The 26,940-nt window shown below is 36.9% G+C and overlaps 1 protein-coding gene across 2 annotated transcripts in view; it reads left to right on the top strand.

The window, feature by feature from the left end:
- GPC6 (glypican 6) overlaps positions 1-26,940 on the top strand; it is a 1,085,536-nt gene that overhangs the window by 306,294 nt on the left and 752,302 nt on the right. The window lies entirely within an intron of this gene.

Here is a 26,940-nt window from a genome sequence, read left to right as displayed (position 1 = left end):
GCTCCTAGCAAGAGAGTCTGTCCTTTGAAGCTTTGAAGCTTTGAAGTTACTGACTTCTCCTCTCTAGCTATGAAAGTCCTTGATGGCATCTTCTTCCAATAGAAGGCTTTTTCCCACCTACATTGAAACTCTGTTGTTTAGCATACCTACCTTCATTAATTAGCTTAGCTAGATCTTCTGGATAACTTGCTTTAGCTTCTACATCAGCACTTGCTGCTTTACCTTGTACTTTAATGTTATGGAGATGACTTCTTTCCTTAAACTTAATGAACCAACCTCTGCTAGCTTCAAACTTTTCTTCTGTTGCTTTCTCACTTCTCTCAGCTTTCACAGACTTAAAGAGAGCTAGGGCCTTGCTCTGGATTAGGCTTTGGCTTAAGGTAATGTGCTGGTTTTATCACTAAAACTGCATATCAGCAATAAGGCTGTTTTGCTTTATCATTCTTGTGTTCACTGGAGTAGCACTTTTAACTTCCTTCAAGAACTTTTCCTTTGCATCCACAACTTGGCTGTTTGTCACAAGAGGCCTAGCTTTGGACCTGTATTGGCTTTCACATGCCTTTCTCACTAAGCTTAATCATTTCTGTCTTTTGGTACAAAGTGAGAGACATGTGAGTCCTTTTACTTGAAGGCTTAGAGGTCATTGCAGGGTTATTAATTGGCTTAATTTCAGTATTGTTGTGTCTTCAGGGAATAGGGAGCCCCAAGGGGAGGGAGAAAGATGGAGGAATAGCTGGTTGGTTGAACAGTCAGAACACACACAGCATTTATCGATTAAGTTTGCCATCTTATAGGGGTGCAGTTTGTGGCACCGCCGAACAATTATAATAGTGACATCAAAGCTCACTGATCACAGATAGCAATAACGAAGATAGTAATAATGTAAAAGTTTTAAATATTGGGAGAATTACCAAAATGTGACACAGAGACAAGAAGTGAGTAAATGCTTTTGGAGAAATGGTGCTGATAGACTTACTTGCTGGACGCAAGATTGCCACAAACCTTCAATATGTAAAAAACGCAGTATCAGTGAAGCGCAGTAAAACGAGGTATACCTGTAATTAAATGTAAGTCATATTTTTGCTCCTGTTTCTGGTAAAGTTAGAGTGGCTTTAAGTTGCAACAACAATCTACATTTAAATAGAAATCATTCCAGCCAGCATCAATGGCATAGCATGAAAATAACATTTTTAGAAAGGGTATTGTTCTGAATATATAACATACTATATAATCAAATGTAAACTTGTCTTAGATGTTTATATCACTTATAGAAGTAAGAGGATTTGTCACATTAACAGTGTTGAGGATTTTGAATTAGAAAAATTAGCAATCTTGAGCCATTTCAATTGCTTTTTAAAGATTTAATTTCTAAAAGACATATTTTGCAAGATACTGAAGGTCACATGATGTAGTAATGAGACTGATTCCCAAGTCCATACAACGAGTCATGCTTCATACTGATATCAGTATTCAGGGTCTTTGTTTCACAAAAGCAGAGTGTGCAACATCGGGACACACTGGGAATCCTCCCATCTCCCCTGAACACTTTTCTCTCCTTGTATTGCTAGTGCTATACCTTTCAACAGTTAAGGACATTGAGACCAGAAAAGCATTCCTTCCTTAAGTTTCATTCTTAATTAAGTGGCAAAGTCAGAATTAGCACAAATAATTTTACTGGCAAAAGCAATTTAATGCTTAATAAAAAAGAAAATGTAGATGGTAAGGCAGAAATAAAGAAAATAGTTCTATTAAAAATATCTGTCAGGGGCTTCCCTGGTGGCGCAGTGGTTAAGAATCTGCCTGCCAATGCAGGGGACACAGGTTCGAGCCCTGGTCCGGGAAGATCCCACATGCCGTGGAGCAACTAAGCCCGTGCGCCACAACTACCGAGCCTGCGCTCTAGGTCCCGTGAGCCACAACTACTGAGCTTGAGTGCCACAACTACTGAAGCCTGCGCGCCTAGAGCCCATGCTTGACAACAAGAGAAGCCACCGCAATGAGAAGCCTGAGCACCACAAAGAAGAGTAGCCCCCGCTCGCCACAACTAGAGAAAGCCCACGCGCAGCAACAAAGACCCAGCCAAAAATAAATTAATTAATTAAAAAAAAATCTGTCAGGAGAGAGCCATAGTAACTGTGTCCTTAACTTCCTTTGTGCCCTTAGAAGCCTGGGAAAAAGAAAGATGTTGGATTTCACATTTTTTTTTCCTTAGAGGGCAATAGGTATATCAGCTGAGGAGAATTATGACCTCGGTAGAATGTATCATGAATGGAACTGACTTAATAGAGACCACCTTTAGCAATGTTTACAAACCACCAACGGGAGTTCTTACCTAAGATATCAGTGGAAATCAAGGGCTTCATATACATTGGGATTAAAGCAATTTTTCTGGATGCCCAGACAGAGAGGGTTCAAGTGTGTATAGCTTTCTGGTTATCTGGCGATCAAGAATCAATGATTAGGGCCATACCTTCAAAGGACTTTCATTTTTCTCTTGAGTTTCAAATAATAGAATATAAGTGAAAATCTTTTGCTGATAGTAAAGTGCTATGCAAATGATAATTACCATTATTTCTCTCAATATGCTGTTTGTATAGGTTGTTTAATTGTTAACTAAAGTTGTCGTAAGACAGGGCAGTCTTTCGATGCTGTAGATTACAAACTAGAAAACAAACAGAGAAACAAACTGTGGGCCCTGGAGCAATGTTTTCCAAATGTTTAGACTTAAGAGATCAACAGAATTCAATTTCAGAATCTGGAAACTGGCATAGAGCTGCCCATTTTTAAAATTTTGTTGAGACAATACATTTTTAAAGAGGCTCCTGTATTCATTATCAACTGCATTGCATAGGAAGGACATCATCTCAGACCTAAGAACAGACCTTTAAATGGAACATATTTAGCTTGATCGAATACTTATCCTGTTTGTCTTTATTTTTCTCGGTTTTCCTGAGGAAGCCAGGGACCTCTTTCGTGAGCTGACAGTACTGGTGTTTGGGAACCTCTGCTATTGGATCAGCTCCTTCACGGTCACGTTTACCTTAAAGCAGAGCTGCGTTTTCTGGTCTTCAGGCGCATGGGGGCTCAGGCTGCTTGTGCCAGGAACAGTGCAAACCAGATGTGCTGTCAAGGCTGATGGGTAGCCAGCCCCCAGCCCGCCTTCTCATAGAGGAGGACTCTCCTCTCTGGTGTCTAGATGGGATCATGCCTTTTTGCTCAGAAAGTATCCCTGAATTTGTTCAGACGTTCAAAAATGAACCCAGAGTTCTGCACTGTAAAGCATGGTGAAATTTTAGGGTACTTTTTACACAACGACATGGGTCTCTAACGGATTCACACTTTAACAGATGCTTTACTTTATTGAAAAGTTAGTGGTTACCAGTGGGGAGAAGGGAGGGGGCAGGGGCAAGATAGGGGTAGGGGATTAAGAGGTGCAAACTACTAAGTATAAAATAAATGAGCTATATGGATATATTGTACAGCACAGGGAACATACCCAACATTTTATAAGAACTGTAAATGGGGCATGATCTTTAAAAATTGTGAATCACCATGCTGTATACCTGAACCTTATATAATATTGTAAATCAAGTAGACCTCAATAAATAAATAAATAAATCTGAAGGGTATCCCAGATAATGAAATGAGAAAAATATCTTGGCAAACTGATTAGGTGTGTCCCACTGATGCAGTATTTGTTGCTGGTATTCAGCTGATTTTTAGGACACACAGGTATTAATTTCTAAATAACAAACGAATGCTACTAACTCTGAGCAACAAATTATCTATCATCTCTTCTTCTCCCTCCGGAGACTCGACCTTCTGTATCTGTTTCCTCTTTACAGGTTCTGAATTTGTTTTAAAAGTAAAACACATTATGGGTGTGTGTGTGTGTTAGTGCGTGCATGTGTGTGTGTGAAATAAACCTGCCTGCCTAATGTAGAATGCCTCTTTTCAGCACCGTGAACATTCTTTCAGGAGTTAGAAGCTAAGAGACAAGAGGCTAAAATAAAATACAAGCCAGGTACCTTCTTACATGGCAACCCACGTAGTGAGCAGTTGAGAACTGATATTCTAAACCTGTGGTCACCATGTTGCTGTCTCCCAACCTGTGGGAAGAGAGAAAAAAGCCAGGGAGAGCCTCCCAGTCCTTTGAAAGGTAAAAGGCAGCAGTGGTGTACATCTGTTCAGATTCCACTTGTCCAGATCATGGTCACATGCATTAAGTTGCAGAGAAGTCTGGGAAACGCAGTCGAGCTGGATAGACACGTGCCTGGTTGAAACTCAGAAGTTCTATCGTGGAAAGGGAGGGTGAATATTGGTGCACAACTAATAGTCAGTTACCTTCCTTCCCAAGATTCAAGTGCTTGTTGCCATTGAATATTTTGTGGTGACAACGGCTTCAAAAAATCAAAGATTAAATGGGGTGAGTGAGGGTGGCAGTATTTCTTTTGGGAGATGAGAAATACATTCATTTTTAACGCTTTGATTTTAAATTGGAAATGACGTGGTATACTAAAGCAGCTGTTCTCAGCATCTTCTCCAGGGACTTTTGGAGGTTCCAGAGACCATTATCAGGGGTTCTTCAAGATCAAAGCTATTTTCATGCTAATTATAAGACATCATTTACTCTTTTTCATTCTCCTTTCTCTCAGGAGTATGCAGTGGAGATTTCCAAAGGCTATGTGATATGTGTGAAATCTTTGCTTTGAAGGATAATGGAACGTGTGCTTGTCTATTTATCTGTTTAAACACATCTCAGTTGCAATTTCTTATACATTAAAAAAAATGCTTTCTGGGGTCCCTGATAATTTTTAAGGGTATAAAGAGGTCCTATGACCAAAATTCTTGAAAATTGCTGTTTCGAAGTATAATTGCATTTTATCTTTAGACTTTAAAATCCAACCTTATTCTTTAACAGGTCATTTGATTAAACAAATGAAAAGAAATGTCATGAGAATATTTTTTATCTCAGAGTTTAGCACCTCAACTCTGGGAGAATGTGTTCATGCTGCTAAGAAAACTTTTCTTTTTACTTCACTTTTCAGCTGCATGTTTTTAGTATTTTTAGGGGCGCTCACAATCAAATCATGAACAGAAAATGACAACTGCTTTTCAACTTTTCTCCTCTTAATAAAAAAAAAATCTCCTTTTATCAGTAAGGCTAAAAGTTTATAGAGAAGTTTAAGATATTGATGTTCACTGAATCTTACCTGGTGTGTGTTGTGGAAAAAAAAAAGAACTTTGATATTGTATAATGACAGTTAACTTCAGAATTTTCAAGATTTGCTCCACCTGCCAAAAAGAAGCCATTCGGCCGGACATAAAGAGGTAGTCTTTTCATTTTGACCTTGGATTTCAGTCCATCAGTGGTGTTTTAAATACTGAAATTACATTGCTAAGTGCTATCTGAGATGTTTGAGAAGAATTGTTCGCACTCTTAGAAACTGCATAATAAAGGAAATTTTGACTTTGGCTTTGATATTTCTAGCATTTCTGTACCTTAATGTTTTTGCTTTCCTTCAATAATTTCTCCTAGAGAGAATTATGAAACCATTGATTAAGAAACACAGATGCATCCATTACTAAGACTTTTGAGAGAACACTTACAAATTATTTTTTTATTTCTCTAAATTAGGGAAAGAAATTAGGACAGGCCCTGGGGAATCAGCGAAGGGTAAATATCACCCAATGCTGTTCATTTTAAAATGAAGAGATGGGTAACAGTATATCATTTGTTCTAGGGAAAAAACCATCTTTGTCTTGCCGCTGCACCAGATTCTTAGAGCAGGAACAATAATATTTCTGTCTTGAGTTTTCCTTATTTCTTCCTCTGTTTCATCTAATTACAGTAATTTCCCAGCTGTAGAAACAAGAACATTTTGAATTTTCCAGGATCTTACCACAGTAAAAGATGAATTTTATAATTTACATATTACACTGAATTTTCTGTACTACACTAGTTACAGCTTCTTTTCATTCATTTACCAGTGCTCAGTATTGGGGATTCTGTGAAGTAGACATGTTAGTGTGAACATTTTATGGTGAGATTTTGGGGCTTCGGACGCATGACATTATTTGGTTTTCATAATATGATCTGTAGATGACATGGTGCACTAGAAACAGATTCAGACTCATGGTCTGTGGACCTGGTTTGTGGTCTGGATCCCTAATAGGAAGCTGAATGTACTTGGATAAGTGATTGAACCTGCTTGTGCCTCAGTTTCTCATCTTTGACTTACTAGATGTACAACTTTGGGCAAATTACTTATTATTATTTTTTAAGAAGATGTTGGGAGTAGGAGTTTATTTATTTATTTATTTATTTTTGCTGTGTTGGGTCTTCGTTTCTGTGCGAGGGCTTTCTCTAGTTGTGGCAAGCGGGGGCCACTCTTCATCGCGGTGCGCGGGCCTCTCACTATCGCGGCCTCTCCTGTTGCGGAGCACAGGCTCCAGACGCTCAGGCTCAGTAGTTGTGGCTCACTGGCCTAGTTGCTCCGTGGCATGTGGGATCTTCCCAGACCAGGGCTTGAACCCGTGTCCCCTGCATCAGCAGGCAGATTCTCAACCACTGCGCCACCAGGGAAGCCCCTGGGCAAATTACTTATGTTCTCTGTGTCTCAGTTTTGTCATCTATAAAACGGGGATAGCATCATTCTTACATCACAGGGCTATTGGAAGGATTATGAGAGTTAATATCTATGCAAATGTATGCATAGAACAATGCCTGGCACATAAGCATTATGAACAGGTCACACACTATTATTATTACCTATATACAGAGTGAGAAGATTTTCTTGATAATATCTGAGACTTCTTCCAGCTCTTTTATTTAATTTAAGGACTAAAAAGACAAGCTCATAGTGCCATATTTTTGTGGAAAATCACTTCAACTGTGGTGTTGGCCTGAAAGCATTTGTTATAGTTCATATTATTCCTTGCCCACAGCCCACCCAGATATCCCAGACTTGCCCTGTGCTCAGGGGCCACCTTCCCCTGCTCCCAGTCCCCAGGAAGCTCCTTTCCTCATAGGGACCCAGGCCTATTATGAAGGACCTGCTTCTCTCTGATTGAAGTCTCTGGTTTATGAGAAGATTTATACACAGAAGCCCACCCAAATTCTGCTCCCTTCCTGGTCCCCTCTTGTTGCCTCAAGCCAGGGTTTCCTTCAGGCTGAAAAGGCTTCCCAGAGGTCCTCCAACCCAGGGTGGGCACTGGCCCAGACTTAGGTGTCCAGACAGAAGGTTTGGGAGCCCACAACGTATTTCCATATTTAAAACTGTCGCAAGGTAACATCAAAGGCTGTCTTCAGAACCTCGTTTACTGCTTAGCTCTCTCCAGAGCCTACAGCCCACCATGCTGTGATGGAGTACATCTTTCCATAAAGGGACTTCTTTCAGCCTCACTCCCCTACTGGGATTTTAGGATCCCTTCCTCTAGGCAAAGAGATAAAAACACAGCAGGTGTTCCTAACAGCCCCAGAAAATTTTAATTCAGAAGTTGAGCCTCCACTCCCAGCCTAGACATTCTTTTGCCATTCTTTTGAGTTATGATACAGAGCCATGTAAGTCTTCTTTGTAAAGGATCTGTGGATTCCAGAAAAGGATCTTTGCTTTAGTCTTGCATAAGAAGAAGCTAATTAAAAATGTTTACTTTTTTTTTTTTAACCAGTACAAACTGCCCTCAAGGGAAAATTTAATTTTCCATCTCCATGCAGAATTTAAAAAATAAGAAGAACTGCTAGCAGCTTTTTTTTAAAAAATAATAGCTGTTGAGATTGTCTGTGTGTGTTTGTATTTATTTAGATTTACTTAACATATTTCATTCAAAATTTCGCCCATAGTGGTTAGCTTTTGCGCATGTAAACCTACCTTCCAATCATAGATTTGTGAAGGTTTTTTTTTAAAAAAAATTTAATAGCCAGAAGCCCTCTCTGTGTGTTTCAGGGGAATTGAGCAGGGAAGAGGTATGGTGTGGTGGAGAGAGCATGGGATCATATACCTCGGGAAGACATTAAGATGATATAATTCCCTTAAAAAATAAAGGCCTTTAAAACACTAACTTCTGCCAAGTATTTTCCCCTTCTGTTAACTTCTTATTTTGAAACAATTTGAAATTTACAAAAGAGTTGCAAAAATAGTACATAGAGTTCCTTTATACCCTTCATCTTGATTCCCCGATGGTTAACATTTTATCACATTTCCTTTTCTTCTGAACTTTTTGAGAATAAATTGTAGACATGATGCCCATTATCTTTTTATTTCTCCCTAATATTTTATCAAGAACATTTTTAAACATACAGAAAAATTGGATTTTGCAGTGAAAACTGCTAAACCCACTGACTAAATTCTTCCATTGACATTTTGCTATACTTGTTCCATTACAAATCTCTTATCCATTTAGCTAACCATACATGCATCCATCCACCCATTGATTTTTGAGCAGCTTTACTGTTGTATAATTTACAAACCATAACATTTATCCATCAAATAATTTTAATTCATGGTCAGATCATAGAAAATCTTGGTGTGGTCTGGGAAATTCTAACAAAGCAGCCCATTTCTGGGCATTAGTTACTCTCATTTTGTAAGGAGGCTGATCTCAGGGAGGGACCCAAGCCTATAACCTAGGACCCGCTTCTCTCTGATTGGAGTCTCAGAAAATCACGTCACCTTTTCTGAATCTTAGTTTTTGGAAATACGGAATGAAGTCATTTGACCCTTTGATGAATAAATTTCTTGTGGCTCCAAGATGCTGAAATTCTGAACTATAGGATATAGGATCCCTGGTCCTATTCCTCTGCACAGAGCAGTTCATTACACCTTTTTGTTTGCTTTCAGAATTAATCCTGATGACATCATGTGGAGCAGGTTAGCCTGAACATTTAAGGGGATAAAACTCATATGCCTTAAGGACTCTTTGAGAGCAAATCATTTATCCATCGCATGTGCAGAATTCTTATGTGAAATGGAATCTTGCTGTTACTAATGCATAAGCCTGCTGGTAAATGCTCAGACTGTACCTATTAGCCAGCTGGTGGCTGAATTCTGACTATTGAGCTGCCTAGAATTGGAATAATTAATTTTCCTGCAGAAAGTGCATTGTGTTGTAGCTTTTTGGATTTGTGACGGTAATGTGTAATCACCAGGGAATATATTTAGATTTGCAATTATACTATAGTTAGTAATTTATAGTAAAGAGATAGGAGTTTGCTAAATAGGAGGCGTAGAGCTGTGAGTTTTTCATTAATAGTTTTGTGAGCCTTGTGTAATAATACCCAAGCTGTTAGCTAAGAACTATTAGCTAAATAGTCAGTTTTTGTTCCTGTTATCTAATGAAAGCAGAACTTAACGTGTTTACCTCGGGAGTTTTCCCATTTACTTAAAATATGACTTTATTTTGCATGAGAAGGGAGTGTTACTACCAAAGCTTATATTTTAAAGAAGTGTGATTATGAATAATAGCTTCCTAGATGTATAGTGTTGTGTTTTAAAAATATATTCTAGTAATATTGTTCTTTTTATTGTGCTTGAAGTTTAGAATTCTGTTCTCTATTAAATACTCTATCTTGAATGAAAGAATATATGAATTGACTTTTAAAAAATTATGGGGCTTCCCTGGTGGCGCAGTGGTTGAGAGTCCGCCTGCCGATGCAGGGGACACGGGCTCCTGCCCCGGTCCGGGAAGATCCCACATGCCGCGGAGCGGCTGGGCCCATGAGCCATGGCCGCTGAGCCTGTGCGGCCGGAGCTTGTGCTCCGCAACGGGAGAGGCCACAACAGTGAGAGGCCCGCGTACCGCAAAAAAAAAAAAAAAAAAAAAAAATTATGCATTTTTGGATAAAAATAAGTTTTTTAAAAAGAATATTTTAACTAATACCATACATAATTTTATAAAGAGATATTCATACATGAATATGGGAATCACTCATAGATAAGCTGCAAAATCAGACATGACTAATAGAAATCAAAAATGTTACCAAGATGCCTTTATCTTTAATTCAATATAGGCTTTCTTTAAACTTGGCAACGCTTTAACAAATTTGTGGTTATAATTCTTAAGAGTTGTATAACTTATGTTATTGATTTGTTCATGAAACTCTGTTGCTTACATAATTAAGAATGACTGTTTTAAAAAAGATAGATACCTTGTTTAATACTAATATTATAGGATAAAATATTATATTTATTAATAAATATGGTCTGATTAAGTCAGATCCCCGGGTTAATATGAGGGTCACAGCTGCTCATCATATAAGAATCTGATATGTTTTAGAATTCAGCTTTTTTTTAAATTTTAGGAAGTTAACTCACTGCCTATAAAATATGTAATAGAACATCCCCAATGAAATCAAGCCAGTATATTAATATTTCTGCATTAAAACATAGGGATATTCCCTCTTTGTGCGATCCATAGACCATAAGTAACTTGCCGTCAGTTTGGAAATTAGTTATTAGCTAACACAGTTTGGATTAATGAACGTGTTTTTGGTTTTCAAAGTTCTTGAATTTTAGAATTACAGATAACAATTGAGGACGTACATTGAAATAACTGATGATTTCATGGTATATTTTTGGCTGAGTTCTGTAGAGCCTCTTCAAAGATGCTATTTAAACTAAGTATGATATTCTATAAACATCAAAAGTTAAATGTAAACTACTTTCAAATCGACAGTTAAAGTAAGCATGTCCCACAGCTTTTGTTCATTAATATATTTGAGTTATTGCCCTGATTTTTTCCTTTCTAAAATTCAGTTCAATTCAAACTATCTGGAATTTCCTGAAAATTTTTTATAAACTCTAGTTATTCATAAGGTGAAAAATAGCAGTATAGTAAATGAGTGTCATTATTATTTAAAATAAATGTTTGCTTCTTTTTTTCCTCTGGAGGATTTTACCTGAGATTATTTTCAACTAAATGTCTATTAAACTAAAGAAATAAACATAGATAGATATATAACAGCTTTGGGACCAGAAATCCATATTTAGTAACTATAAAAAGGAAAAATCTGGCAGTCTTTAACAAATAGAACTGTTGGTTATTTGAAAGCACTTATCTTTCCAAGAGTTGTGATAAACTAGGAACATAAAAATAATCCCTACAAGATTTTTTTTTTTTTTTTTTTTTGCTGTACGGCTCAGTGGCCATGGCTCACGGGCCCAGCCGCTCCGCGGCATGTGGGATCTTCCCGGACCGGGGCACGAACCTGTGTCCCCTGCATCGGCAGGCGGACTCTCAACCACTGCGCCACCAGGAAAGCCCCCCTACAAGATTTTTATCAAAGAATAATTAAAGTTTAAATACTAAGGTAAAATAGAGTTTTTGAGATGTATTAATTTGAATATAACTCTTTTAAAGGCAGATGAACAGTATGAAAAAGATCATTCTATCTATTGAATTTAGACGAGTGTGACAGCACAGCCTTAGGTTCTGTTCTTCGCCTTTTCAGGAAAAGAAAGAAGGGAATCTTTGAAAAAAAGGGACATAAATACCTGTTAAATTGTCTTTGAACACAATTGAAGAAGGACTGTACTTATATCTATCATACTTCAAATCAGAAAGGTTTAAATAGATTTTACTTTCTATCTGTGTGAATAGGGATGCTAATTTGACTATTTTAATTGATGCATATGTCTTGTATATTGTGTATTGTATTATTAATTTATTAAAAATGAAATCAATCTCAAATAAATATGGTAAAAAACGCATACAGAATACTTAGTGTTTGTGGATGGATAATGAATAAGTGTGGCTAAGTGACATTCTGTATAACTCTGGAATCATAAAATCACTATGTAATCTGATTCTTTTATTCCATGCAAAACTAACAATTAAAACTTTACTTATTTTTTGACTGTAAATTATTTGTACTACAGTTGACAGAGAAGATAAACAATTATTAAAATTGAAATTTAGTATAATAGGTATACTTAGGCATTGAATACTCTATAATAATTGTATATAGATACTTATTTCTAGAAACACTGAAATATATGCTGCCAGGTAGAAAATATTCTAATTATTGTATGTGGAGGTGTGTATGTATTCAAATACTCTTAGAATCCCAAATTTCACTCCTTAGTACACCTGCAGGTGTACTTGCATAAGTGTTATTTATTATAGCCATGCTTATAATATCAAAATATATGAAATAGCCCCAATGACCATCTTTTGGGGATGATTAAATTAATTACGGTACATTCATACAATGGAATTCTATATAGCAATAAAAAAAAAACTTCCTCTGTACTGAAATGTTAAATGGAAAAAGCTACGTGCAGAAAATATGTTTATTATGATACCATTCGTGTAAAGAGGGAAGGTGGAAAATATATACATTTGTGTATGTATATGTGTACACATATATATTGACTTTTATATGAACAGAATTGCTCTGGGAGAGAAGAAAAGAAATTACAATCTTTACCTGTTAGAAAGGATGGGAACTGAGCATAAACATAGAAGGGATACTTTTCACTATATGCCATTTTATACTTTTTAATGCCTACCATGTGATTGGATTATTAATATTTATTTTTACAATGAACATTTTTTAAAAGTATTGTGTCTGAACTTCCTCGCTCATTCCTTCAATAAATGAGTCATTTGGAGCCTGTCTATACTGTGTCTACTGTAGTCAGGGCTGTAAAATAAGACATCCAAGGAAAATAGGTCATGCTCTCATGAGCTAATAAAAGGGAAAGATCAGCATGACTTTCCAGTCTTTTAATCAAACAAAATGTGGTGAACGAATGATATTCTACAGTTTTGGCGTTCTAACTGTAGGTAGTTTGCTAGGAGTTTACTTAGATTTAGAATCTGTGTAAGAGAAAAACAGAGAGCCTCTTTTGATTTAAATGATAGGTATTAAAACTGATGGTGAAGTTTATATTTCTACATGAATATTAAAGGATTTCATTAGGATGGATAAGCTAAGAATAAACCAAACAGAAAAATTAAGAATATTAAAACATTATATGAGTTAGAGAAACTATTTTTGAAGTGCTTTTGTGCTCAGTTCTATATGGTGAATTGATCAAGTACTTGAAATACGTACATTAGTTTTATCACTTGTTGAGTCTTTTTAGATCTATATTGCAGGATATCATTGCGTAAACATATTATGATTAAAAATATCTTTGTAACTGAAACCCAACTTTTATAAGCATATTCAACATATAGAATAACTTGTCTTCTAAAGTTTTCATAATTCCTTTCATCTGTTCACCAAGGCAACTACCACAAAAGCATTTACATATGTCTCTCTTGCAAATAAAACTAATGTTGGAGCATCCAATGGAGAATTTATATAATTTGGCAATCAAGACTTTAAGAACCCTACACAAGATGTAGCAATTAGAATACTCAAAGGGACAGACTCCATTTCCTTTAAAGCCCTTGTGGCAGACCCCTGGGGCTATTTAGCATTAATCATTTAAAATAAACAAAAGTATAATTTCTTTTCTAATCACAGAATAATCTTTTGGAAACAATTCTGCCCAATGCTATTGCAAAACTAAGTTGATATTTGATATAGTATCTTCTCTTTGAATTTCAGCGAAGTATAGGATAAGAGGGAATTTGTATTGGATAACTACTTCCAGGGCTTATATATATTAGTTTTTTTTTTCTCTGCCAATGTATAAAATAATGTATAGTCATCTTCCTATGTCTCATTCCATAAAATCTAATTTCTGCTAATAGTACATATACAAGTGCTGAGCAACCTAAATGAAACTATCAAACTGGAGACATAATGTCCTATCTAGCCATCATTTTGTTCTTCAGTATCACGTAATTTTAAAATGTGTGATTGATTGATATATTACAGAGAATGTTAAGTGATTTCATGTGTCTATGTTATCATTATACAGCAGGATTATCGTGTATTCCAACAAAATGAATGCTCAAATAGGTGGCATTACAGTGCCTCCTCAATTAAAAAAATATACATATATGTCTAATAGAATTAAAGCCTTATTATATCTATTTACTAATAGGCACATCCACTATATGGCATAATCTTTGGGGAGCATAGAAAATATAGGAGTACCGTCCGTTATTTTATATTAAACATCCTATATCCTAAGGCAGATAAGCACTACTTACATCATGTACATGTTGCATGGTTCAACTCTCTAGAAAGGGCTTATGTTTGCCCAATTGTCCTTGACTGCTCAGATCAGGCAGGGGAGTGGAATCAGATGCCTGAGGCCTCTATGCCATGCTCCTCAATAAGAGGGGCAGTGGAGGAGACCATGCAGGTGGTACTAGAGTGCAGCAGATCCAGAGAGTGTTTGCGTGCTCGCAAAATCCAGGAAGGCTAGAGGCAGGTATGGATGTGGCACACAGAGCAAAGAAGGGAGAGGGGCCAGGGAGATTAAAGCAAGTGCTATTAGGAGAATTGTCTGGGCAGGGGGGAATGGGGTAAGTTAGGGAGGATATTGAGTGATTGCCTTGTAACAGCTGGTGTTTGGGTTGGCAAGGGTGTAATGCAAGAGGTGTACATTCCTGGCTATTTAAGGGCAAGGGCAGAGCAGACAAGTCTTTGCCAATGTAATGTTGATTTTTAGGCCCGGAGGGCACGCATTATTCAGGGTTCTTCAGAGAAACAGAATCAAACAGAATGTAGATAGAAAGGTAGATAGATAGGGACAGAGAGAGAGAGATAGAGAGAGAAAGATTTATGATAAGGAATTGGCTTATGTAATTCTGAAGGCTGAGAAGTCTCAAGATCTACAGTCACCATGCTGGAGACACAGTGAGCCAATGGTGCAGATCCAGTCTGAATCCAAATGCCTGTGAACCAGGAAAGGTGATGGTGTAAGTTCCAGTCTGAAAGCCAGCACACTTGTGACCCAAGAAGAGTGGATGTTTCAGTTCGGGTTTGAAGGCAGGAAAATACTGACGTTCCAGCTCACCGGTCAGGCAGGAGGAATTCCCTCTTCCTTGTGGGAGGGTCAGCCTTTTTCTTCTAATCAGGCCATCAACTGATTGAAATGGGTCCACCTACATTAGGGAGGCAATCTGCTTTCCTCAGTCTACCAATTTGAATGTTAATCTCATCAGAATCACCCTTGCAGACACACCCAGAATAATGTTTGATCAAATATCTGGGCACCCCATTGCCCAGTCACGTTGACACATAAAACTAACCGTGGCACGGTATCCTCATGAGGAGATCAAAGTCGTAATGAATGCCACAGATTGAATCTCCTGAAGGGACTACCTTTGCATGTGGAGAGTGTGAAGTTGCAAAAGTGAGTACTGCAAAAGCCATTGTACCTCTCTGGTTTTACTCCTCTTTTATTAGATGAGATCCTGAAAGAATTCAAGAAGTTGAGGATGCCATCTAATGAGAATCTGGGCTTCCTGCCGTCTACCTTTGTGAAGACACACATTTATGAATTATAGCATAATCATTATGTTTACACATGGAGTCAAGGGTCTTTCTGTATATTCCATGGTATCTGTGTTGTGAATATTCAGTATGTGTCCTATCCTCACATCATCTCTGCCTTCAGAATCTGTCCTTTGCTTTTTTTTTTTTTTTTTTTTTTTTTTTTGTGGTATGTGGGTCTCTCACTGTTGTGGCCTCTCCCGTTGCGGAGCACAGGCTCCGGACGCACAGGCTCAGCGGCCACGGCTCACGGACCCAGCCGCTCTGAGGCATATGGGATCTTCCCGGACCGGGGCACGAACCCGTGTCCCCTGCATCGGCAGGCGGACTCTCAACCACTGCGCCACCAGGGAAGTCCTGTCCTTTGCTTTTTTATCCTTCCCCTCCTTAAGTTCCCCTAGTAAGAGATGGGATTCACAGCACCACTTTGTATTTCAAGTGCATGGCTTCACCTTATGTTTCTATTAGCCTTTCCAGTTAATGAGCACTTCCACATACATTGTCTCATTTGATTACATGGTTGAACCATATGAAATTGATGATATTTGAGCATTGTAGATTCACAAAATCAATAATTTCATATGGCTGGATATAGCATTATTAAACATATTTTGAGATATAAGAAAGTGAGTCTCAAAGCAAACGTGTTTTTTTTTTTTTTAAGAATTATAGAGCTTTCAAGCCTAACTAAGCCTTATTCCTGCAACATTTTCTGACTTTCCCACATTGCCTCGATCAAACTTGTAGCCAACAAATCATTCATTTCTTATCCAATACAAGTAAATGCTAATTGAGATAGGATGAAATTAATCTGGACTTTTAATAGCTCAAAAGCTGTGGATGTCATTTTCTTTCTAACGTCTTGCTCCTAGCACAGCTTCTAGTTCTTTTTCCTCACTAATAAAGATTAAATATTGGAAACTCTAAAATCACCATAATTTGTGGGGTCACCCTTGTGTCTGAGATACCTGGATTTGCAACAGTTCTACTTTTCATATCCTACTCATAAATTTTTTAAAAATTTAGAAAGCATTAAAAATCTTTGCTAACGAAGAATTATCATTACAACATAGAAGGTAGAAACTGCGATTTCCTTGCGATTATATTTACAATTACTCACTTCAAATTATTCACTAAACCTCTATGAGAACTTGTAGAAATCTTTGCTGAATATGAATGCATTTTGAAAAAATGAGCCCCTGAGTTATTTACAGAAATAAATATTTTATTGATTTTTTAGGCTTCATTTTGAAATATCACTTAGATTGCTCCTAAAATATGGGTAAAAATAGAGACATCAAAAATTTTTAGCAAGTGCCCCAAAATAATATTGCTGAGATTTTTTGACAAATAAAGTCCAAGTGTTTTCTCATAGAGATCTATTTTCTTACAAATAAAGCTTATCAAGGAAGCATGAAATTGAGAGCATTTTGAGGGCCTGCTGGAATTGAAGTCACTACACTCTGCTTACTCTTGAAAATCCTGCTTTTTTGATTTGTCTAAAAAGTGGGGGAAAGGAATAAGTTCAAGAAGCAGCTATTACATGGTCCTGCCTGAGTTCTTTGAAGGTTATAGGGGCAGCTTGGGCTTGTAGAGTGTAAGGTCAGATATGGCCTGGTGGGTGAGGAATCAGGGGGCTGAGAAGCAGGCCGGCCCTGGGCAGTAGAGATGAAGGATATCTTCATAAGGTGCCGTTGTTGTCCTTTATCATTGATTAGTAAAAATGAAAATGCCAAAATGAGTGGTGGCTTAATTTAAAATATCAACATATTTAGTACTCTTTTTTAAAATCACTTCAATCCATTAAAAAAATAATAACCATAAGAATATCAATAGAAGAAGAGGAAATGGAAAATGGAATCAAGGAAAGATAACACTTCACAAATGACTCCGTAACAAATTCATTTACAGAGCAGTTCATTCCATTTTCACCTAAATGTATCAAAAAATTTTGTTTATAAAACAGCTTTCAGCAAGAATTCACCTTAAAACTACCTTTATAAGATTGAGCTTCCTGGGACAGATTGTTTGAAGGAATCCCCATAAGCTAATTTTTTGTAAATTTCTTAGTTATTCTTTCTTATTCTTAAAATAGTGGAATAGCCATCTTTCACCTCAATGCAATTAAACATAGTAACTTAAATAACCAAGTATTACAATAAATAAGTACTGTCATTTATCTGGTACTGGACCAGGCAGGGAGAAGAAATAGAATCCAGATTCTGCTAACACCTTGGCTCATAGGAGCTCCTGGTACCTGGGAGTCCATTCTAGCAGAGGAACTTGACAAGATGCTAAACAATGAATGCTAAGTGGCAAGTTGCTAACATTATTACAATTGAGGTTTCAGAGAGCAAAGTAAGTTCACCACGGGTCAAAGCATTTGTTGAAGTGTTTGTGGAAAAGAGGTGGGGATGATCTTGAGCTGCATCGTGGCTTACATCCTGTGAGACTACAACCATGGTTTTAAACAGGATTCATCTATGTTAAACTCTTTAAGGGGAAAATGACCTATTTGAAACGTCTCCAGAAAGAGGGTACAGAGGATTAGCAAAGTCTGGTTGTAAAAGGAGGCTCGATCTGGGGAGAAAGGTCTAGAGTGAGTGAGTGTGAGTGAGTTAAAAATGTGCCACCAGCAGGCTTGATCAACCCTCCTTTGTCTCTTCCTCCATTTAAAAAGTATTTCTTCTACATCCACACATCTGACAGCACAGGGAAGCCTAGTGTCAAACTAATCTGGTCTTCACTAGGAGGAAAGACTAGACAAAAATAAGGAACTTTCAAAAAGAGAAACCTGGGCAGGAAGTATACTTTGACTGCTTACTCCATCCATTGGAATCAGTGGGTCGTCAATCCATTGGGTAATACATTCTCTACCACGTGTTTTATCAGCAGGAAAACATTCCATTCCCATCCCTTCTCTCTTGCTTCTTCATCCCCACCCTTATTGAACATCTTACATAAAATCATTTTACATTGTCACTCATGGGCTAACAATTTTTATAGGTCTCATTTGACTGCAAGTAAATTTAGAGATTTCTTTATTCAGCCGTTATTTGTCAAGTACCTACCATGTGTAGCTGGGCACCCAGATGTCAGGATATTCCAGCTGGTGATTTAGCTGAGATACATGAATGTGTATACGTACACATATATATCTGGCTTCTTGTCCTTTTGGGAGAGAAAGCTCTCCTGTCAATTAAATACTGTCCAAAAGCTTTGTAATGGAGGAAACTTATAAAACTAAAGTAAATTTTTAAAATTTTGTCCAGATTTCAGCTTTTCGTCATCTCCTTTGTTCCTGCACTCCACCTAAGATCCTATTTACATAATTTTTCCTTTGGAGTGACTTATTAATAAGGACCTTTCTCCATTTTGCTATTTATCCTGAGATAGTAAGGTTTGGTGAAATTAATAGCTCCGGCATGCATCACCCATAGTAGACATTCTGTAGAATAAAATGTCTCCTCATTTTTAAGAAATAATTGGAAAGGAAAAGGTACCTTGTCAGACCTCGTTCTGTCTATGGAAATCAATTCAAATCATGATTATACTCCTAGTCTATTTGAGAAGAATAAAATATTCAAAACTAATGACTTCAAGCTCTTAGGCCAAACTAGACTCTTATTGGTCAGAAACAACAACAACAAAATTCCACAATGGCTCTGGAGAACAGTTTTAAATTTTCTCAACCAATACAAATACTGTTTTTGATATGAATTGAGGAAACATCATTTTCAGGGACCCTCTACTGAACTTTCCTGAAATATTAAAATAAAGATGACTGAATTACAATTTGATTATCCCTCATTGCCATTTCCGTTGGGAAGATAATTAGTTTGGCATTAACCTTGAATGTGAAAAGACGCTAGGAAAGTCCAATTCCTGTGAGTGCTGTTATTTTCCAGAATATTCTTCCATACCCACTTTCTGACATTCTATGTAAGGGAAACAAACTTAAATGATTACTCACTAATAAATAATCTCGAGGGCAGATGAGAGGATAGAATGAATTGTGAAGCGTCAGTCTCTGTATTAAATTTATTTTTGTGTAGTATTGATAAAATCATACAAAGTATATAAAATATGGATACCAAACTTAAATATACACGTGGACTACTGCTTTCATTGCTTTATTTTTAAATACTATTTAAATGCCATAATGAATATCTCTTATTGCCAAAAAAAGTTGCAAAGAGTAACTGTTAAGCACACAGAATATTTCAAGAAATGCAAGTAACCTTAAATTTTCAGTTTCTAATTGTTCTCATACTAAAATTTGGAGATACACTTAATGCTTACTAAAGCAGTGCAAAAATATAACCCTTTGTAGCAAGTTATCTTCCATTTCATTATAGAATCATGACTCTTTCCTGTGAACCACATTACATCACTGACACTGAAAACTTTTAGACATGCATTCATATATTTTAGTATTACAATGAATTGCTTTAAATAGTTGATGCTTTAACACACTTGATGCTTGTTATATGTCATGCACTGTTCTAAGAACTTTCCGTATGTTAACTCTTTTTTTTTTTTTTTTTTTTTTTTTTTTTTTTTGCGGAACGCGGGCCTCTCACTGCCGTGGCCTCTCCCGTTGCGGAGCGCAGGCTCAGCGGCCATGGCTCACGGGCCCAGCCGCTCCGCGGCATGTGGGATCCTCCTGGACGGGGGCACGAACCCGTGTCCCCTGCATCGACAGGCGGACTCTTAACCACTGCTCCACCAGGGAAGCCCTGTTAACTCTTTTAATCTTTGTAACATTTAATTAGATGGGTACTACCCAATTTTTCAGGGTAAACTGAGGCACGGGAGAGTTAAGTAAGTAATTTTTCTGAAGTCATACAATGTGGCTCCAGAGCCCGTCTTCTTTAAGCACCGTATACTAGTTTGTCACTTAATTGGATAAAACTAATTGTAAAATAGGATTAAGAATTTAAGGACTGATTTTCACACTTAACCATGCATTCATGCATACGTGCAACTTATACCTTAAGTGCTAACAGATGAATAATTATTAGACAAGGGATACTAGCTTATTCTTCTGTATCTAGATACAAGAAACATAATTTATTAAAAATAAATGTCTTTTCAAAGGCAGGTGGGGTGAGAAGAAGACAGCAACGGGTTATTTTAATACATTTATCTGTGAGCTCAGATGAAAACATACATAAATCAGTATGATAACAAAACCATTACTCATAATCTTTGCAAAAAAAATTAGGAGAAATGCCAGGAGAATAAAGACAGGAAAAATTCTTGATATTCAAATGTCGGGGCGGGGAGTACACTATGTAAAGTGTAGACAGGTAAGTTCAGTGTCAGTTCCTTGCGAGAAACTCAAATGGAATAATAAAAACTAAAAGAAAAGTGATGATCTCCAGGGTTCTCTATGGATTCACCGAGGGTAAATCACACCAAATTATCTCATTTGACTTTTGATACTTTTTAGTTCAATAGATCTGCTAATTGCAATGAAGGATAAGCAAGTGCATCAGAATCATCTGGTGACATTTTCAACCAATCAGTAACTGCCTTTCCCCAAACTCGGCTTCGCACCCTGAGGGGTTGCACTTTTACCCTCCGCTACCACACACACACCTACCATCAGAGCATCACTGTCTGAAGCTCACCCCGTTCTGCCTTACCTTTGAGAAGCACTACTTATAGTAAGAGGCTATGGATGGGAGTGAGTTGCACCTGTGAATGGTTTACAGAATAAAAAGTTGAAGAATTGGGCTTCCCTGGTGGCGCAGTGGTTAAGAGTCCGCCTGCCGCTGCAGGGGACGCGGGTTCGTGCCCCGGTCCGGGAAGATCCCACGTGCCGCGGAGCGGCTGGGCCCGTGAGCCATGGCCGCTGAGCCTGCGCGTCCGGAGCCTGTGCTCCGCAATGGGAGAGGCCGCAGCAGTGAGAGGCCCACGTACAAAAAAAAAAAAAAAAAAAAAGTTGAAGAACTATTGAAGTAAGATGGAAAAAAATCAAAAAAACCCTACTATCTCTTAAGCATATATACCTGTATGTTCCAGATAAGAATTTGGAATGCGTTTCCCTATCATGTTTTTAGGTTTGAGCACAAAGTCTAGCCTTTAGTTGGATATTCAATAAATGTTTATTGACTGAAAGAGTAAAGGAGAGAGAGAGAGAAGATATAAATATACATATATAAAAAATCATCTTAACTATGATTCTCCTTTCCTTTATAGATGAGAAAATTGAGGCAAGTGAAAGATTAAATATCTTGTCAAAAGTCATGAAGGAAAAATATGATGTTGCAATTCTCTTTCCCTCTTCTGCTTTCTCTATTTATATATACACATATAGATATACATGTATATCTATTATATATATATTATAACTAGAGAGTTAAATCGAGAGATAGATATAGTTATAGATATATCTTTGAATAGTGCCTGACATACGTAAGTACCCAATAAATATTAACTATAATTAGCTAATACCATTAGATCATATGATGTCAAGTTTCACTTTACACTTATAAGGCTGTCATAGAAATATTATGTCTTGTTCTGGGCAGTTTGTTTTAAGAGGAACATCCATAAAATAGAATGTGACCTGCTTGGGCAATGGGTTGGTATCCACTTCCTAATCACACCGTGTGCAGGGCATATAGACCTTCGTTAAAAACTGTTACATAAATGAATGGGAGGAAGACACATGGCCACTCAGTTTTCAAGTATGTCAAGGTTGTTCATGTGGAAAACCAAAGAAACTTGGTGTTTGATAATCAGGCAGTGCAGCTATTGCCAAAGATCACGTGTGCAAGTTTCTCCGGACAGTCAGCTTATGTCTGTGTAATTATCAGTTAGTGTTTAACTTAGTGTTCCTGTTTGGACAAGAAATTATATGGTTACCCCACATAAGGTTAAATATATTGTGATGCAGAAGAGGCACATTTAAGTTAACCATAGGACAAATGCACAAGTATTAGAGCTCTTGAAAGATGAAAGAGGCTGCCTTTCGAAATTATGAGTTGATGTTACTGGAAATATTCAATTTGATTCAGGACAATGCCTCAATGTAAGGGATGATTCATTAACTGGATTGGAAGTTAGATTAGCCATACACTGTTACATCAATTACATGTAATCTAATAGATCCCATTTCCTAAATAGCTTCTTTTGCTCTACCTGCTACTTCTCTTAAAAAACCAAAACAAAAATTAACTCAGAATTTAACATTCCTATTTGTCAACTATAAATGCTCTAAATAAATCTAAATGATTTATTTACAAATAAATTAAGCTCCAGCAGAGCCTGAACACATTGGAGATTTGTACTAATATTTTGACATAGTTTTATTTTTCATAGCTCTTTAATAAAAATAGAATACATATATTTTTTGAAACAGATAATCTAATATTTTCTACTTGACTTCTTTTTCATCTCCTAATATTTTCAGGGGGGAAAATACTATGATATGTTTACTGTACCTCCTCAGACTGAATGACCTAGAAATTCATGATATAATCTGAATTAATTATTAAGCCATTTCTTTCCCTCCTACCAGTAGAGACTATTTTTAAATTTGGGGGCCATAAAGTCTTACTTGGATAATAGACCTGAATAAAACATCTATTTTATATGAATGTTTTCCCCAATATGTGTATTATTTTTTTTTTCAAAACTTGCATTTGGAACTATGTCAGTTACCAGAAAAATATTTTAGGACTCAAGGTTATATTTGATGAATTTAGTGACCGTTTACAAATAATCTAGGTTTTATTTGAAAAACCGTGAGCATGCTTTCTTTTCCCCTTTTTACTGCCTTCACTGGCTTCAGTCACTGATATATTTCAGTTGGGGGAATTATTTGTTTGTAAGCTATTTATTGAGTGCCTACTATGTTCTAGTACTATGAGCTAAGCTCATACATTCTTTGAATTGTAGGAGAGTTGTGAAGTGCTTTGCTTGAAACCTCTCTTGCAGATTCACACCCAACTGGAGAGGAATTTTCTTCGCAGTATTCCTGCATCACATGGAGCTCCCCTATTTTTACTGAGTATCTGTGTTTAACAGGCAGTGGGTACCTCCCTAGTCCATGGCGGACTAGAGATGGTAGTGGTGAAAAGGTCCAATGCCTGTTTTAGTAGGAAAATCCCCCAGTCAGCCAAGTGCACTTCCTTTGGAGCCCGCAGTGTTCAAATTCACAGGCTTTATCACCCTGCTCTGTGTGGCCTCAAACTCCTTTTAAACCTCAGCTCCCATGACATCACTGACACGTACTCCATGTTCCCCGCCTTTGCTTTACAGACTGGCACTTTGCCACAGTCATACTTCCCTAGAGCCCTCACTGCTACCTGCCAACACTGATTTTCCTTCCAAATCAATTTCAAATTCTACCTTCTTTATTTGATCTCCCCAGTATATTTATTCTTTTCTTTCTTCGAAGTACTCTTGTAACACTTGGAGCTTTTCTTCTGGTGTCTTTTATGGAATTGTATATTTTATTCTGATTATCGATGTTCTTAACTAATCCTGCCCATTAACTAATACTAGCCCATTAGACTAAGGAGGCTAAGCCAGAATTGCCTTTCTGTGAGCCCACCGAAGTGGATGCATATTGCCTTGAAAGTACCAGGAAATATCTCTTGAGTGGAAGGAGTCCATCTTGGTAGTCAATGTTTATGGACTGTGTTCCCATTTACCATTCTATGACTGATACGTGATTTTTTCTTTCTTGCACCTTAGTTCCCATATCTTCACATTGGTTGTATTTCTTATTCTAAAAAATGAAAGTGAGAAAAGCAATTAATATGTCATTATCATGTAGTTCAAAGGAAAAGGTAATTAAGTAAATCAACATTATATTTATTCTTTATTTCTTGTATATTCAAAACTATTTTTTAAATATAAAATATTTTTAAGCAGCACATTTCCTACATTGTTTTTCTGTTTTTTAAAGGTGACTGAAATTAGTGTTACTATTCACTTTTAATCTTGCTCCGTTGACCCAAACTATTTGAATAAGTAAGCTTCTTTGTAAAAAAAAAAAAAAAAGGAAAAAAGAAAAGAAAAGAAAATTCAACAGAATTCCCAAACATGAACGTGTATGCCCTGAAAAGACATAGTCTTCCAATAGCACTTTTCACGTAAGTTGTCCTAGAAATGAAGGCAAGTCCTAGAGAAAAAGTTTAGTCCTAACAGAGGAGAACTTTGTGCAATTTAACCCTTGGTCTGCCAGGGTCACAGAGAGGATGGGAGGTGATGAGTGAGAGTATTATCAAGAAATAGAGGTAAGAAAGAGCACTAAGTGCATTGAAACAGGTTCTGCAAATGTTCCTTGTATTTAATTTCACAGGAATCTTTGAGATTCAGCCTACTTCTTTCTACTCTTTCAGTTCAGTCAGCCTTTGTTGAATACCTACTATGTATCAGTATTTGTAACAGGCCGCCTATACAGCTATGAATAAGACATCATAGTTTAATTTTGACTATTGACTACTGGTGAAGATAGACACATAAATATTTAGATGCTAGCCCAGGTTCTCAAGCTACAAACTGAAAAGTGACCGTAGATTCCCCTGAATCACTTCTGCTTTTGTTCTCCATCCCACCTCCATCCAGTCAGTCTTCAAGTCTTCATGGTCTTCGTTCCGAATGTCTATCAAATCTGCTCTTCTTTGCTCTTGTCACTGCCTCCTTCATTCTCTCTTCACCTAACTGATCTACTTGCCAATAGGTTGAAACCCTTCCCACCTGTGCTCAGTGCTGCTGCCTGATTGGTCTTTTTAAAAATTTCTGATTATTTTCTTTTCCCTTGTTAAACCCTGTTGTAGCTCCTTTCCTTGTCCCCTGCTCCCCCATCTCATTCCCCACCCCACTCCCACCCCCAGCAAGGAGGTTTAAAGCTCCTGTTTTTTCTCTTAGTTATCTAGAGCCTCATTTCTTTCTGCCTGTCCTCTACTAATCTCTCCTCACCCTGTATTCATTCCTTTCTTTCCTCTTGGAGTATCCAGACTCATTGTATCAACTCACATTTTGTCCCTACTTACAAGATTGTCTTCTGATATAGTGATCAAAAAAGCTGCTGCAGTCTGGTTTTCCCTATTCCTTATGGTGTAGTGGTTTCAATCCTATACCTCCCCACCTTTCTCTCAGTACTTCTCGCCTGAAGCCTTTCTCTCCTGCAGCTGTCTACTCTCAGTCTGACCCAATAATATGGCTATTGAATGAATAACTGAATAAATGAGGTAAGTCATTTACATTTTGGTGGCCCTTACCCGGGCCACTGATTTTATGAGATCAGAATTCTTCCCTTTAGATATTTCTTCATAGCGTGTTATTATAGATTTAGTGGAAGAAACTTCTTAAGTTTTAATTTTAGCTAGGTGGAGATGAGGACAGTAGTGATGAAGGGAAGGTAGAGGTCAATTTTAAACGAAACTGACTTTCAGAAGAGCAGGGTTTGGTTCTGATCGGTGAGATTTCTAGCTTTTTTTTTGTCATCAACTTACTGAAAAATATATTTTACATCATGACACAGAATGTGTGTGTGTTTGTGTAGTCCTGGATTCGTTTATTCAATAAATATTCACCAAGCCTCTCTGTGATACTGTGATCACTTATATTCAGGGGAGATAAATGATAAACAAAGGAGATATGTTATATTAGGAGATCATGAGTGACCTTGAGATAAATTATGGTTGAAGAGTGTGTGTGTGTGTGTGTGTGTATGTGTATCACATATGTATATACATATATACAGACACATATATATTCTATACTATATGTTTATATATAATATGTATCTCCTATACTTATATATTATATATACACATATGTACATACACACATATATAATTGAAAAAAGCTATAAAATACATACCTTTACTATGTGATGAATTATGATATTTCTTCTCTTCTACTATTTTCTGTCTTATTTTATTTTGAAAAAATGCTGGTTGCAACTCACTGGATTGATTTCATAATACATCAGTGCATTGAGACTTACAATCAGAAAAACACTGGTTTAGTAAGTGTAAAATGTGTCACCACAGTCAGTACCTTTAAGATTGTGTAGACAGAGACTTCAGAATATTATTATTTGCATACAATTAATGGTAGATAGCTGTAGCATGAAAAGCCCATGTTTCATCAAACTTCTCATTTAGAATCATAGGTTTAATTTCATGATCTTCATCAGTTATTAATTGTTAAAGAGTCTAAAATCTCATTTGCAATGAAATGAACATTTTCATAAGTATAATTACATGAGAAATCACTCATTCAAGTGCTATCTAAAGTTTAGATTTCCTTTCCATAGGGTAGAATTCTGACTCAACTTTTGAGATTAAGGCAATGGTAAGTTTTAAACAATGGCAGTGGCTTCTTATGGAAGACTGGAATGTGAGTCAGTTACAACTTTGACAACTGATTTATATCTACATTATGGCATGTTAAAAAGAAACGGTAAAATCTAGCTCCTTTTCATGTTCATTATAGTCTCTACCATTGAAAAAGTTCACTGAGTGTATATCTCCTAAAGATTAATAAGAAAAGAAGTATAGTTTCCGTAT

Source organism: Grampus griseus, assembly GCF_964374135.1.
Source record: "Grampus griseus genome assembly, chromosome: 18".
NCBI classification, from domain to species: Eukaryota; Metazoa; Chordata; class Mammalia; order Artiodactyla; family Delphinidae; genus Grampus; species Grampus griseus.
The sequence above is the reverse complement of the archived record's forward strand: the minus strand, read 5'-3'. Positions and strand labels throughout refer to the sequence as shown.